Source organism: Protopterus annectens, chromosome 9.part0 (assembly GCF_019279795.1).
Source record: "Protopterus annectens isolate FY-2018-M chromosome 9.part0, PAN1.0, whole genome shotgun sequence".
Lineage (NCBI taxonomy): Eukaryota > Metazoa > Chordata > Ceratodontiformes > Protopteridae > Protopterus > Protopterus annectens.
In genome coordinates, this window is record NC_056743.1 from 1,831,300,374 (window position 1) to 1,831,317,272 (window position 16,899).

Consider the following 16,899-nt stretch of genomic DNA (forward strand, 5'->3'; position numbering starts at 1 on the left):
ACACGCAGACACACACACACACACACACACACACACACACACACACACACACACACACACACACACACACACACACACACACATGCGGAGACACACACACATGCAGACACATCATGCATGTGATATTGCAGATGGCATGCAGCATTCCCACACCACAGCTCAGTGAATGCAGGCCAGACATTAATAGTGGTAGTATGCATACTGCCCTGGGGTGCACACCACATCAAGCAGGTGTCATTTCAGTAGGCATGCAGTACACACATTCATGGTAGTTTGCATGCATCACCGTGATACACCGTGTGGCCACAGGCGGGTTAACAGTACACATGGCTGGCTTCACTTTGTCATGTACTCCGCCAACATGTGCAATAACATGTGGACATGTGACAATGGTGTCCCACCACATGCACCACATCAAACTGGACGTCACAGTGCAGTGTTATGTGTACAGGCTACAGATAGAATGCATGTGTAACAAGGATGTCTGTGCAGGTGTGGTTGGTGTGAGCTGTGTACATAGCTGTACAGTGGGGAGTACGGGCACTGTGCCACTGCATGGCAGCAAGACACAGGTATGTTTCTGTGCGATGCGTAACATGGATGCATTGCATTGCCATGTGTGCAACACAGTCATGCTGTTCCACAGCATGTATATGGTAGACATTGGTGGCACCTCCAGTGGCTGCAAACAGGCATTTCGTTTGTCTGGTGCACTACAGCTATGATCGCACTATGTGTGGACAGGGTGTAACGGTGACTACCCACTGCAGATGCACTGTGTGGCAACATGCCTGTGGGTATCACCCATGGCCATGTTTGACTGGGTCATGAACAATTGTGTGTGGTGGGCATCGTGTACACATCCCTGTGGTGGCCCATGTGACATACACCCATACTGGTCTGAGGTGTCACAATCCCGAAGGCTATGCAGACATTGTGGATGTCTGCTATGTCGTGCGTAGGTCATGTCATGGTGTGACATTGTTGCAGACAGAACACCACGTGCATGGGACATGTCATGTGCCATGTCATAACGTGTGCACACAATGCAGGGGCATAGGTCACATTGGTAACACCTGTGTGCTGGCCAGATCACAGCTCACTATGATGTACTGTGTGCGTACCGCAAAGGCATTCCGATGCATACTACACATGCAGCCATTGTAGAACACCTCCACCATTGTATACATAGCTGACTGCACATATCACACCGATGGGTTATGTGGTGTCATGCCGGTGTATACTAACGGTTGTATCTACTGTACATGGGTGGCGTGTGTGTCGGGTGGTGCAACCTGTATACCATGACTGGAGCAGACCCAGGTGTGCATGTCATACCTGGACACATGGGGAATATCTATACACTGTAACATGCCTATTACTAGCAACAGTCTCACCTGCGACGGACCCATGGCTGTGCGACATGCCAGACATACCTGTATAGGGGCGGCACAACAGTATACACATTATCCATTACTGTAGCCACAGTAAGCACTGTGCATGTCACATCATGTACCTGTGTGGTAGCATGTGTTATGCACATGTCTGCAAACACAACGTAGCATACTGTAGAAAGCAGCTTGTGTGGCCATATACCTGGCATGTGTTGGTACATTATGTGGTGTACTATGACACCCACACCTATGTCAGTTATCATACACACATGCAAGACTGACTTACCAGGGAGCTCCAGGCTCGTTGGTTGGGTGACACCCACCTCCACGATGGCAGCGAGTGTTTCTGCATGTTGTTCCCTGGGTGTCCCCAGACTGGCCAGGAGCTCCTCCGTGTGTGTGAGTGGGTGCTGGGTTGGTGGACCACCACCTGTCCCATCTTGTTGTCTGGCGATTGTGGCGGCACGCTGTTTCGCGTGCCGTATTAGGTCTGTGCAGTGTCGGCGGATCTGCTGGTAGGTGCGGTTGTTGCCACCCATGTTGTTCACCCTCCTGCGCATATCCTGCCACACGTCGTCCCGCTGCTGTGCTTGTTGTGGCACATGGCTGAATAGTAGCTCGTAGTTGTCATGGAGCAACGGTATAATCACGTCATCCTCCTGGCGGCTGAAGGCTGGCAGCTGGGAAAGTGGCATTATCTGTAAGACATAATGATGGTGACAGGTCACATTCACACTGATGTGCTGGCATACTGCTGGACATACATTGCTATGACATGTACAACATCTGCACAGTGATCTCTGCGATGCATCATGGCAGTGACACAGCTGACGTGTTGCCGTCACACCATTAAGCAGTGGGTTTCATATCATATCTGTGTGTCAACCCATCACAATGTACACACACCATGTTGATGGTAGCCTGCTGTGGACATGTGTACCTGCCTGCACCTGTGTTCATACCAGTTGGCACGTGTCCCAATGTGACAACAGTTCTACTGTTCACCTGGATGCTATGTATATGTCACTAGGCATCACGTACGCGGCCATTATGAACGTCAGCGGTGGCACTGCAGACATACACATGGACACCTGTACATGCATGTGTTGTGCCATGTAAATCTACACAGCATTGTACGGGTGTTGGCCATCCTGCCACGGCTCACCTGTATTGCACATGTGATACACATGGGACATTGTGTAACCATGTGACATTAGCAGGGAAGGTCATGCATAGCATGTGCGCACACACATTGTTCACACCAACACACAGCACCTGTGACACCACAGGGTGCATCAGTGCCACATTACTGCTGTGGACGCTTGATAGTGCAAGCGCCATTTGTCCATCGCACCATGTAGGACTGTGATAGCATGTGCAGCCTTGCTGGGCAGGGCTGCATGGTATGGCAGGGTATGTCACATACATGGCACAGGGATGTGTCCCACCTGGGGGGGTACTGATGTTGGCAGGGTGGCTGTCCATTCCATATGTCATTGCTGTGTGTATATAGACATTACACATGTCTATCATCATGGTGTGGACAATGGCCTTCTGCAAGGTAGGCTGCACGCCGCTTGGCGGGGGTGTGTATGGTGCATGCAGGTATCGCACATCCATGCATACACATTACTCCTGACAGGTGCTATGTGCTGTGATATTGTTCAACACAATGCTGTATGTGCCCACACACTGCTATCCCATGCACATGGATGGTTGCCTGGCCTGACATGGGTACCACATATGTCTACATCCAGTGCCTGCTGCCACCCCCATGTCAGCTGGTGCACCACACAGCGCCATCCCTCCCACAGGGAGCGTGGTGTTGGGCACAGCATAGGTATCCATGTATGGGGACAGGGATGTTCACATAGCAGGGGCACTGATGGTATCATCCATCGGACCATACACGTATGACGCTCACCTCACACACACAGCCCATTCAGTATGTTGTTCGCAACACTGACATAGCTATACTGCTAGGCCAGGGACATTCCCGGACATAGATACACAGATGCGTGAACATCTGTCTGTGGCATGGGATACATTAATGGTGGTGTTCGACACATGACGTGTTTGAGTGTGGCTGGCGCACACCTTCTGTGCACATGTCTACACAGTAAGCCTGTTCTACAGTAGCCAGTGGTGATATGCTGTGCACATGTCAATCCTGCACATTGTGTTGGTGTGTGTCTGTCCACGGGCCAGTGGTGGGACACACAGGGTTATTAGTGAGCATATATGCATGCCACCCTGTACTGCTGTACTGCTAGCTTCTCGGGTGCTAATGTGTCATGGACATGCACACCTTACCCGAACAGGTGGTAGTGGGTTACCACCCGTACCCATCTCCTCTTGTGGGTTGCTATGATCCAACACCCTCTTTGTATTGTATGTTCAGGCTATGCACCTGTGTGGGGCATGTGGGCATGCAATGCACTACTGCGTACCTTTGCACCCATTGCAGAACATGTCACACAGGTACACTGGCAGCCATACACTCCACAGCTTGATGACGGTACAACACGTGTTGTACACACGTAACACATATCCTGTGGGACATGGTCATATGTACAGGCATGTCCAACAGTCATGTACCACTGCTACCCCTACATGACGGATATGCAGTACATGTGGCGGTACAGCAACTGTCACATGTAGTCGTGCAATGCCCCCCTACCTACATGGCGTGGTACTGCCTATGGGGGATATGTGTCTGCATCCATGCTATGGCCATAGCTGACAGTTGTACATCGATATGTGCAAGATACCTCATTTGGTGTTCTCATGGGTGCATGTTCAACATGGCTCCGCATTGTTCGTGGCTGTCACACAGTCATTGTTGTACATGGTTTACATGCCGGCCATGGCGTACTATGTGTGATTCCATGTACTTCATTGGGATACTGGCATTATACATTATAACGGCGTATTCCAGCCATCACATAGGCTTCATAGATGACACTGTTAGCCAGCCAGTAGGAGGTGTCCCGCCATCTGCACATAGGTCACACAGTACGAGGGCGGCTGACACCCATTCTGGGGACAGGGTTCTGACAGCTGTGGATGGGTGTGCTGCTGTCGACAACCATGACTGCACCTGATGGTCACATCTGGATGGGTAACATTCACAACACACACCTACCTTCACGTAGTAACACATCCATCCACAACAATGGACTTTCCTGCCAGAACAATGTGTGCAGTATGTCTGTATGACCACTGCAGCACCACTGGTGGCCCCCAGCATGGCAGCCAACAGCACCAGTGTATATCCCTTGGAAGCATGGGTTACACCATTCACAACACACCTGTCTCAGATGACCCTGTTGTGGATCACAGTGCAGTTCCACACATCATGTTACACTCGGCATCATGCACTGATATGTTGCGGACGTGTGAACGGCTGTTCAACTCAACATATGCACATATGACACATCACCTGGTACGACATGTCTGTCATACCACATGTTATTGTGACCGCCCTGTGATGGCATTATACAGGCTATGTGTACTGGGACATGTGATGGCTCACCGGTATATTCACCCTCTGGGTGTGTGTCTAGCCAGGTGTACAGTAGGCGGTGGTCTGCACACAGGGACACTGTACACTGACCTACTCTGTCACTGCAACTGTTGACTATGCTCATACTGTACTTATACAGGCATATGGTATCTGACCACTATGACAGTCCTGGTCGACCACACTGCTGTGGCACACATGACCTGCGGACATCTGCCTGGGGTGTGGAGCACACATGTACATCTTCACATGCTATACTGCCTCTGTGGCGGTGTCACATGACTGTCTCCAGCAGGGCTGTAACAGGCAGGCACGGCATGGGGTCATGTGGGACAATGCTTGCACCTTCCACTGTGCTGCATACAAGCAAGGCACACACAGTAGTGCACGACTCACATTTATCTGCAGTGCCTGGGACCTGCCTCCATGCTCTGCACAGCACACCTGCAAGTACAGATTGTACACGGATCATACCTCCCAGGCACATACCTGGACTGCAACACACACAGGTGAGGGGATCCCACATCACACAATGTTTTGCACACATACTGGATATTTGGCGAACACAATGCATCGTAGGTGCTCCATGTTCAGATACCCATGTTTGTGACCGCTAGACACATTGTAACACACAACAGAGCTTACACTGTACACCACAGGTTACATGCTGTCTGTGTTGTCATACTGTACATTGGGCCTCGGACAGCTGCTACTGCCATGTGCTGACAGCAACCCACACTTCCCTAGAATGGACGCCCATGTACCCACACTTGCTTGGGCATGCACTCCACCTGGCTGAGTGACACATTACACAACACATACCATACCTACACTACCCTCAGCATGCACGATACCTACATGTGTCTGATGTGTTACACCTGGGGTTATCCCCCCTTTGGTAGATGAACATATATGCTTCACGGCCCTGCTAGCCACACCCTGGACACACACCCATCGCAGCATACATGGTACATGTGTTCTACAGCCAGTACTACTGACGTCTGCTGACAGGGGTTGTTAATGGCATGGCACCCCGGAAGATGGACAGTGTACATAACTATGCTGACACATATCACAGTGCCCTTCCGTAGCATGTACGCAATGGTGGGGACCATGCTATTCCACAGAGACATGGCGGTACTGGCCTTTTCACAGACGCCACGGTGGTGGTCATGTTCCATGCACATCTGCTGTATGGGCACATGTGCAGGCTGTTGCACAGTGGGTATATTCACATGTGTGGGGTGCATCACTTGACAGCCATGGTGGGTACTCGTGGCCCATCACATGCTCCAAGGCCAGCTACCTACACATGACTGCCGCACAGTGCAGTGTGGGTCCTCAGGCAGTGTCGTGGTATGTCTGTGTTGTTTGGCTACATCCACATTCAATGTCACGTACAACAGTCACCCAGGTATTGCAGACTGAGATGATGTTGGCAACATGCCAGGCAATGGTGTACCTACCAACAATACACACTCTCACTCACTACAGGGTTGCACTCCATACATGGACATCGTAGTGTCCCTGTGGACACATACATGGTACTGCCATGCACACGTTGTGTCCTGAGACACTGTCCCACTGTCACCTTCCGATCTCCCTAGCTGTTATGTCCCGCCAACCTGTTTGGTATGTGTCTCCACACCAGCCCACTGAATTCACTGCTAGCCTGTTGTTGGACATTGTGTACCTTGACCGTCACACTGCCGCATCTATCGCACTACACATGGGTGGCACTGCATTGCACGTGTGGGACTGCATTCATACACCCATGACTGGACCATTCTGTATGGCACTGGGGCACATCCTCCCGAATGTGCTTCACGCACTCACTGATGTCCTCCATGCCTTTACTGGCACCCTGGTCGGGCTTCTGTGTGCCACAGCACGCCACATACACATGCTGGCCACCTGTCATACCATTGCATGGGTGGTTGGTGTGGTACAGAGGGCAACAGATCACACATTGTCCTCACATTGCCCTTCAGCACCATTCCACGTTCTGGTATTGGCAATGTACACATCCACCATCACATCATACCCTGTGTCTCAGGATGTTAGGCTATATGACTCCTGGATGGGACACACAGTGGTGCAAGCATATCATGCTACCTACTACATGTCAGGTCCATGTGGCATTACACAGTCCTCAGTCATGGAGCCCCTCATGTTCACTATTTGCCTACATATACAACATGCTGTTACAGAGTACTGTCCATGCCTACATATCCCACATCTCCATACCTGGCACCATTATAGCTCCACCAGCTCATACTGATAACAACCGTACGGGTGTCGGTGTAGCAGATACATCATGTGGGTGTCATGGCATCAGGATGCATGACACATGGTGCATGCACATCACCTTTGCATAGCAACATTCATCCACTGAGTATCACATGGATAATGTCCCCGTACATGCATCTGAAATTGTACATGGTTGCTGTACACACACATGCCCCACATGGTGCTGTGGTTACCATATTCCACTGTGGCATAGGTACACATCTGCAGGGCCACACCTATCTGTACTGTGTGTGCTGCTGGTACATAGGTAGCCATTGTACCTGTGGCATACACACATCTACACACGGGCAGGGTTACAATACCACATTCGTGGTGTACCTTCCACAATGGCTACGACTTTACATGGCACAGCATTATCATGCCATGATGTGTACCAGGCTCAGACAGTTTACATATGCGGCTGACAGACGGGAAACACATCTGTACACATCTGCATACCACATACACAGGGGTGTCTTCTGCTCTGACATGGACCATGTCCTCTGCATTACTGATGCATGTAGTACTCATACATGGCAATTGCAGTGGGCAGTGTGAACGGAGCACTCATGGATATGTGAACACATGCCACATTGCATGGGCTGGGCTTCTGTGTTACTTCCGCAGACACAATACACACCATGCTGTGGAACAGAGGTCCTGTGCACATCCCACAGGGACACACAGTGGCACTGTTCATGTGATAGCTCCCTTGCTGTTTGGGTGACACGTAGTCATGGTACCACCACAGCAGCAGGACTGTGTAGACATGCAGTTGACACCCACCTCTGCTGTTCACTGGACACTACCATGGGGAGGTGACACTACTGTGTACACTGCACATGTGTTTACACATGGACCTGCCGGACTTCGTTGTTGGCCACATTGCACCTGCTACAGATCGTTTGGCCATGGTTACTTGGTGTTCCTTCCATTTCGGATGGCTGTTATGCTACTACTGTGTCCCATGTGTACAGGCCATACGTATCCTGTTGTTGTACATACCAATAGGCCATAACTCCATTATGCATGATATGCCTGTGATACTGTGTATGATGTCTGTCATATCCACCATGACAGCTTTACATTACACATAGTTGACATAGTATCCCCTACTGTAAGGCATACGTGCACGTCGTGCGCACATTACGTATGACATCGACGGTATATGCCCATACACATGTGTGCTGTGACAGTATACATACATGTCCTATCCCCTGCTATGGCACTTCCTTGTTGGACATCCACTGCCAGCATTGGTGTGTGGTGTGGCATTGTTCTGTGTTATGCCCCCCTGTGGCAGCCCTTGTGTTATCCCGGCTGTGTACATGATGTCCCCTGCTGTGCACACGGCATCCACAGTCGTTGGTATGCTCAGCAGGATAGCACTACATAACCACCTTTCACCACTCTCTGCATTATGGACACGTATCCTTACTTACAAACACCATTCACATACAGTACTGCTTCGTCATACACATCATGCGTTACACACCCGTACATATCGTGGGTTCTACATACCTTGTCTGTGTTTCTTTCCGTTTTTCGTTGCGTGTATCGCTATTCCGTTCTCTCACTCTATCCATTTTGGAGTGGTAGTTCGGTATGAGCATACGGTTTGAACATCCTGGGAGTCATCCTTATATCCGTCGTCACCTGCAACATGTGGGTTCATCACACCAATAGCTGTTCCTCAGTGTGTACTTGTGCGCATATCACCTGTGCATCTACTCCATTCGTACATTACGCGTCGTAACTGGGGCATGGTTGCATTCCTCACCTGGGTGTTGGCTATTTGCCCTACCTTCGTGGAGATGGTCTGTATTGTGTTTTGTTATGTGTAACTGCAGCTGCTATGTGTGGCATCAGGTACATTTCGCAGTGGTGTTAGCCATGGGTTGTGTGTGTTGGGTATGGTATTATGTTCGACATGAGGGTGTCCCTGTCCTGACGCCGTCTGTTGATGGCGTTTTGCATTCTGATGTGTAATATAGCTGTTGTGTTCCTTTAAACAACGGATGCAGGTATGCATCCGCTGTTGATAGTGTTTCCCACGTGAGATGTTGCGGTTATGCAGCTGTCATTGACTGCCTGTATGTTTGTGCTGCTATTACGGCTTGTATCCCTTTGATATGTGCGATGGGGAATATTGGAGGTTGTAGGTGACGGATACGGGTTGTGGGCCTTGCATCTGTACATACACGGTATGCTTGTCTGTGTGCTCCATCCCTGCCTGCGGAGCTGACAGTTACTTGTCTGTTGTTCTAGGAGTGTAGGTTGTGTTGTTGTCATGTGGTGTTGGTATCGCCTGTGTGTGTGCTTCCTGCATGTATTCCTCCATCACATCGGTGGTATATCTGCGGTTGTTTGTACGTGACGACTATCCCTTGTCATTCTGTCCCGGATATTTACAGTCATTGTGGTCCTGTACTTGGGATAGCCTGTTTGCTAGTGGTTGCCACCTATTGTGGTGGCAATTGCTTGTTTGACACTTGTGGAACACACAGCGGTGTTTGCGGGCCGATACGTGGCCACGATCAGTACCGGGGTAGCACATGCGTATTTCCGCGGTACATACCTATTGCTGTGTAACTTTGCCGACGTATCGATTTGCAATTAGCATGTCGGTGTCATACATACGGTCATTATTTGTACATATGTCCTTTCCATTTAATGTGTGGTATATTCCTGTGGTACATTCTGGGACATTTTCACTTTGCATCGTTATACGTCGCCACACGCCTAGCCAGGGAGGGGCTCTCAGTACTACTTTGGGAGTACTGGTGTACATACTGTATGCCTACACATGTTATTCCACTCCGCCTGCCACGTGGCAACAACATACACATTTTACAGTGGCACACACATTACACTCGCACAGCGGGACACACGGCACCCTCACCGCACACAAACACATACTGCGGCAGTCACAGGGACGGTTGCACACAGTACCTGCATGGCCCGCATCACCGGCGGCAGTGTCTACCTCCCCCCTCCTATTGTCATAGTATTACCCACACATGTACTGTTACTGTACTGTGGCCTAGCGATCATCCCGACTCGCGGTTAGGCATTTCGGTATGTTGACCTTTCCATGGGTGGCGGTTTCCTCTTCTGTTAAACCTCCCGGATGCTTAGGTTGTCTTTCACTATGTTTACTATGTACAGTTATCGCGTGTTACTTCTCTGTCACCTTACATCCCTCTGATTTCCTGTCTTCCCTGTTGTACTTATATGTATATGTGTACATATATCTCTATGTGTGTAATTATATCTATCTCCATATCTGTATATGCACATATCTACATGTCTATATGTATACACCTTGCGGCGAACGTGGCAGCATACAGCAACGCCGTCTGCTGTAGGACCCGCGTACGGTCCAGGTGTTGGCGTTCCATGCTCCGCTGGCTGTTGGGTGTGCAGTGTTCGGGTGCTGCCTATGTTGGAGTCACACATGGGGCCACCCATACGGTACACTTTACGGGTGGCCATGTTTGTGTGCCGTCCATTTCACTGTGTATGCAGGTAGGGAGGTGTCAGTCCATGGGGCCTACGCTGTCAGAGTATGTGCTATACGTTCCCTCTTTGCCAGGGTATAGGCATATTGGGTACGCCTCCGTCTGCCTACTGGGGCTGGCACAGTGTGTTCATGGTCCTGAACCCTCTGTGCCTGGACTGGCCTTGGCAGTTGGGGTGGGCTTTGTGGCCCTTCACCATTATGTCCCTGCAGCAGCTGCTTCCGCAGGATCATATTATGTAGCATGGCACATACTATGAATATGTGGGCACTTGTGCCTGGAGAGTACTGCAGGGCTCCACCGGATGTATCCAAGCACCGGAACCGTGATTTCAGCATCCCAAACACACGCTCTATGATTATTCTGGTTTGTGCGTGTGCCTCATTATGGCATTCTTGCATGTGTGTGTGTGCATTTCTGATGGGAGTCATCATCCACGGCTCCAGTGCATAGCCAGCATCCCCCACAAGATGGCATTGTGGGATGTCCCCCCTGGCAAATACCTGGTACAGCTGTGAGGCATGCCAGATATGGGAGTCGTGGTAGCTTCCAGGGCTGCCAGCACACACATCCATGATAATGCCCTGCGCATTGCACACAACCTGGCAATTGATGGAGGGGAATCCCTTGCGGTTTATGTAGCGTCTACCCTGCTCACCAGGTGGTGACTTGATTTGTATGTGCGTACAGTCTATCGCACCCAGTACCTCCGGGTATTGTGCCACACGGTGGAAGTGGCGCATATTGCTAGCCAACTCCTCCTGAGATCTGGGGAAGTATATATGCTCATTGGCATGTGGTAACATGGCGTCCAGAAATTGGTGTAGTACCCTGGATGCTGATGCCTGTGAGATGCCCATTATATCCCCAGTTGGCCTTTGAAAGGTACCTGTGGCCAGTATTCGCAAGCTTACACATACCTTTGTATCCACTGGGATGGGCTCCCCTCTGTTGTTTCTTGTTCTCAGGCATGGCCGGCACAGCTCCACTATTTGCTGTAAAGTGTCCCTATCCACCCTGTAATGCTCTACTATCTCCAGGTCTTGTAGCCCCTGGTAGGTTACCCTTGGTCTGAACACTCTCCTTCTCCTCTGAGGCCTACGGTAGTTGTCGGCACCCTCCTCCACAACTCCGTCTGTCTCTAACACATGCTGAAGGATCACGGCCACAGCACAACCCAACATGTACATTTTAAAAGTTCCCCGTGTGTTTACACCTATGGTGCGGCGTTTGGGAATACACGTCTGTGTGTTGTGTGCATTCACACTTTATAGTGTTGTGCTGTACACCCGGTGATGTCATAGGGTGTGTCTATGCGGCCGTATCTGGGGATTATCTTCCGTGTTTTACCGTTGGCGCTGCAACGCTGTTGCCTTTGGTGTTGCATTACTCTTGCCTGCATTGGATTAGCTTTCAACCTTACCTTACTGTTTCTGCACGTTGTGCCTACTATTTCCTGGCTTGCATCCTGCAGAGCCCTGTCATGTGTAGTTTCTGGGACATGGCATATCATCCGTTTTGTCTGCCGCCGCCGTTATGCTGCCTGTCTACTTGGCTCTGCTGTGTCAGTTCTTCACTCTTTGCAATCTGCTACCTCCCCTACTTTCTTTGCATTCATATGTCTCCCCTATCCCGTTTTGCAGGTTTCTGCATGCAGAGTTGTCAGCTGCCGCCAATTGGCCTTCGTGAGTTGATTAGTGTTGATTGCTCATTACTACTCCAATTACACTGCTTCCGCCTTTCCTCATATTCTCAGCATCACCTTCCTGTATCCGTTGTTGTTGATGGGGCGGGAGTCACATGACTGGGTTAAGGGAGCGTAATCATCCTCGTGCACTTGCATCTCTGCACACATTGTGTGCTCTCAGCCCAACTATTTCCCCACACGCCGGTCCTGCTGCTGTGATGTGCAATGTACAGCCCATGTTTGCTGGGCTCCAATGTGCTTCCTCCTACAGTGGCACACCCCTCTGCGGTTGACATGTATTCGCTCTGAGACACTCCTCGGTGTATTACCGCTGCGCCGTTTGGTACAGCCTTACGCCGGCGGGGGTTTTGCGATTCAGTATTATCTGCCTCGTTTGCATGGCATTGACTACTAATTCATAGTTACCGCGCCGAACACTGCCGCGACTCCTTGCACCGTGGATGTGGCTTTCCATGCATACCATGGTGTATTGTGGCTGTGAAGCTGATGTGTATTACACTGCTCTTTTATGACATTGTCATATTATTTCATTGTTTAGCACCTTCCGCGGACATGTCCTGGGGTTCTGCTGTGAGTTTCTGTGGACATACAATTTATGTCATTATTTACATGTTGTGCAAGTTTTCTTTTGACATTCTCTGTGTCTTTCGCCATTGGCATGTGGCAACAGTGTGATACCTGACGTTGACAGCCTTCCGTTACTCCTATGTCATGTTTGGGTAAATGTAAACCATTTTTTTTTTGGTTTACATTGCCGTGCCCTTATGTTACGCCTGCGCCACTTCGTGAATCGCTATATGCCTTCATTTGCATGGTGCAACACTGCACATGGGGTGTTTAACATACCTACGCCAGATGCGGCGCAAATCCGGTGCACGCCGGTAGTGCACGTGGAATTGGATCGTACCTGAATCGCTCGGCTGCCATATCTGGCATTGTGGCGCCTACGCTATGTTTCTGCCTGGCGCAACGTTCATGAATCCTGGGGAATATTTAAAACTCACAATGTTGAAAACAGGATATAACCCCTTCTCCACTGCTGTGTGATCTCAAAGCTGGTATATATAATTAGCAGGGGGTGTGGGGGGATAGAGGGGGGCTTGCCCCTTGCATTAAAAATGTTTTCAATATTTTGATTTTTACATATTTTGGTTTTCCTTCTTTTGAACTTCAGATCTTATGACATACATCCTAGTTATTCTGATTTTAAATGAAACACTCAGATACTGACATTCAGAAAGCCGACGACAAAGGATTGACTTTGTAAATGTCAACCCTCTACACATATGCTGAGCAACAATCTCAGCACATGCAAAACTCACATCTAAAGAAATATAATAAGACACTGTTTCTTGTAGGGAGCAACTCCCCTGTGCTTCCTCATCCCTTGCTAATTATATATACTAACTCCGAGATCACACAATTTTAGGGAAGAGCATACTTCCCTACCCTAAGAATTGTGCTGTCTCATTCACTTGTCGATCCTCTGTGTAGTCAGCTAAATTTTCTTGACTACAGAGGACCCAAATACATATATATATATATATATATATATATATATATATATATATATATATAGATAGATATATATATAGATAGATATATAGATAGATATAGATATGTGCATATATATATATATATATATATATATATATATATATATATATATATGTATTATAGATAGACAGATATTCACAAAGAGTCACACACACAAGCAATCTGGTGCAACTTGTTAACCATTATGGTTTTAGTAGGAAAATGGCACATCCCAGAGAAAGTTTACAAACAAGAAGAGAACATGCAAAATCACACACAGTGTGTGTGTTTGTGTGTGTGTGTGTGTGTGTTTGTGTTGTGTTATTTATGCATTCATTTTTATGTGTATATGCTAAGAAAGATATTTCTTATCTGCACCATCCTGGGTAGCACCATCCTGGGTAAATATTTTGAAAATGAGAATCGAAATTGCATGCCGTTTTGCTGAAGACCATATTTTCTTTCCATTAAAAAAAGGGAGCCATAAAAACACTCACACTGTGCTGAGAATGAAGTAATACATCACAGAGTCCTGAACCTGATGGCAGCCATATTTAATCGGATGATAGACTTGTGGCACTCAAATAATAATTTATTACAGTCATACTTGAATTGTGGCTGGCTTGTTGCATTTTCTACATAAATTGTAATGCTTTGAAATACTGAATTCCCAAGAAACCCCTCCCCATCTTCTTCTGAAGAAAATCCTTTTCCTTTTTCAGATAATGAGCATCTAAATGAAGCAGAAGAAAAAAGGCAAGAAAGAGCAGCACACCTCAATCCCTTACTTTATCAGGGAGCCATGGAAATGTAGTTCTTCACCAAGAATAGAAACACTACCAGGGGGATTCAGTAAAGCCTTCATTATCATTTTGGAGCATGCGTGCATTACAGTGTGATGCTCACACAGCCGAGAAGAGTTTTAGATTCAGCAAACTCTATGTAGTGGCATGCACTCACAAGCAAACACTGAAACTTCCGTGGCATGCAAAATACAGCATAGGTAGAGGAATTGTATGCTAATGAAGCAAATCAAAATAGTGGAGTGATTCAGCAAACTGTAAACCAACTGTGTAGACTCTGTGTTTGTGTTGGCCATGTATTTGAAAGTTTTACAAATACAGCCATGGAAAGGAGTCTACATGGAAACGAGAGTAAGTAAATGTCCATAGATTTGTACAGCACAGTCCATAACATACAACCACACACATTATGACAGTATCATAACTGTCTATAGATTTATACAGAACAGACCATAACATGTAATCCAACACACATTATGACATTATCATAACTGTCTATAGATTTATACAGAACAGACCACAGCATGTAACCCAAAGCACATTATGACATTATCATAACTGTCCATAGATTTATACAGAACAGACCATAACATGTAACCCCACACACATTATGACATTATCATAACTGTCCATAGATTTGTACAGAATAGACCATAACATGTTACCCCACACACATTATGACATTATCATAACTGTCCATAGATTTGTACAGAATAGACCATAACATGTAACCCCACACACATTATGACATTATCAGACATGTTGGATGTTAGAAAATTATATTAACAATAGCAACAATTCCTTTTTAAGTGCTGTGACATAAATGCAGGTTTGCACTCCCACCCCCAAATGAACAAAGTACTCATAACTAATGTAGACATGTAAAAGTGTGAACTCCATGAAACATAATATTCAAAACCTGGAATCCTCTGTGCAGATATATACCTCAATAATATGCTCCCTTGACTGTATAACTTCAGGCTCCCCTTCAGATTCCCTGCCTACACAGTTACCAACCATGTAGATTCAGGGCTGTCAGCACATTGAAGATGCAAATGAGGTCAAAACTCATTAGAATTGCTGAATCCCAAAAACGTATAACTGGGTAGGGATGTTCACTTTATGTAGGCACATCCACAGTATTTGTGTTGAATGCATGGCAACAGTGAATGATGACATCACTCGGGTGTGTCAAGTTAGACTTACAGAAGTGTGCATGTAGGTCTGTGAAGTATAAAAGTGCATGTAAGCAGTGCACAGTTCACAAGTTCTGATTCACTCTCTTTATTGCTTGTTAAAATGCATCTTCTCTGTCTACTTTAAGTTAAAATTTATTTTTTAATTTCTGTCCTTGTTTGCATGATGTGGTGCTAAGCACAACCACGGGAAATGGAGTAATGAATGTCAGGTTTCTTGATGCATTTGACATAACTATTCTTGTGGCAGCATTTGTATGTGTAGGGCTAGAGTATAAAAGGTCCTGGGTTCTAGTACGGAGTCTGTAGCCTTTCCTCTAAGTTTTTTTTTTTTTTTTGAACTAGTATAACCTTTACTGGCATATATTCACATAAGTTCATCTTAGTTTATGACATTTCAATTTCATGTAGAAGAAATTCTGTCCTTTTGTAATGTGTCTATAAGTATTAATTTCCTCTAAGTTTTGAGCTGCATGTTTGTGCAATGTCACAGGCACGGAGAAAAGTAATAACAAGATCAGCTGTGGTTATCTTATTTCAACATCAGTACACACAGCGGTGCTTAGGTGTACATCATGCACTAATGAGCACCAACAAAGTTGTTATATTCAGTAAAGCAGCAGAAGATTTTCATAGGTGCTAATTACAGCATGAGCAGGTGATTTTCAGCACAGTGGAGCTATTCTACAAGTTATAAAACATCCACATAGCCTACATTCTGTTTTTTGCCCTGCATACTTCAATACCATGGGAGTAGAGACAAGGAAATTCTAGACCTAAAATAAAATTGTGTCAGCTACTACATTTGCTAGGAAAGCCCTGATCGTAGAATGCATTTTTCAAGAATATTATGGCATATCTTTGTATATCTTAACTTGGTGCAGTAATGAAGTAAGTAGTGGTGGATTTGTATCGAAAGTACCTTACCA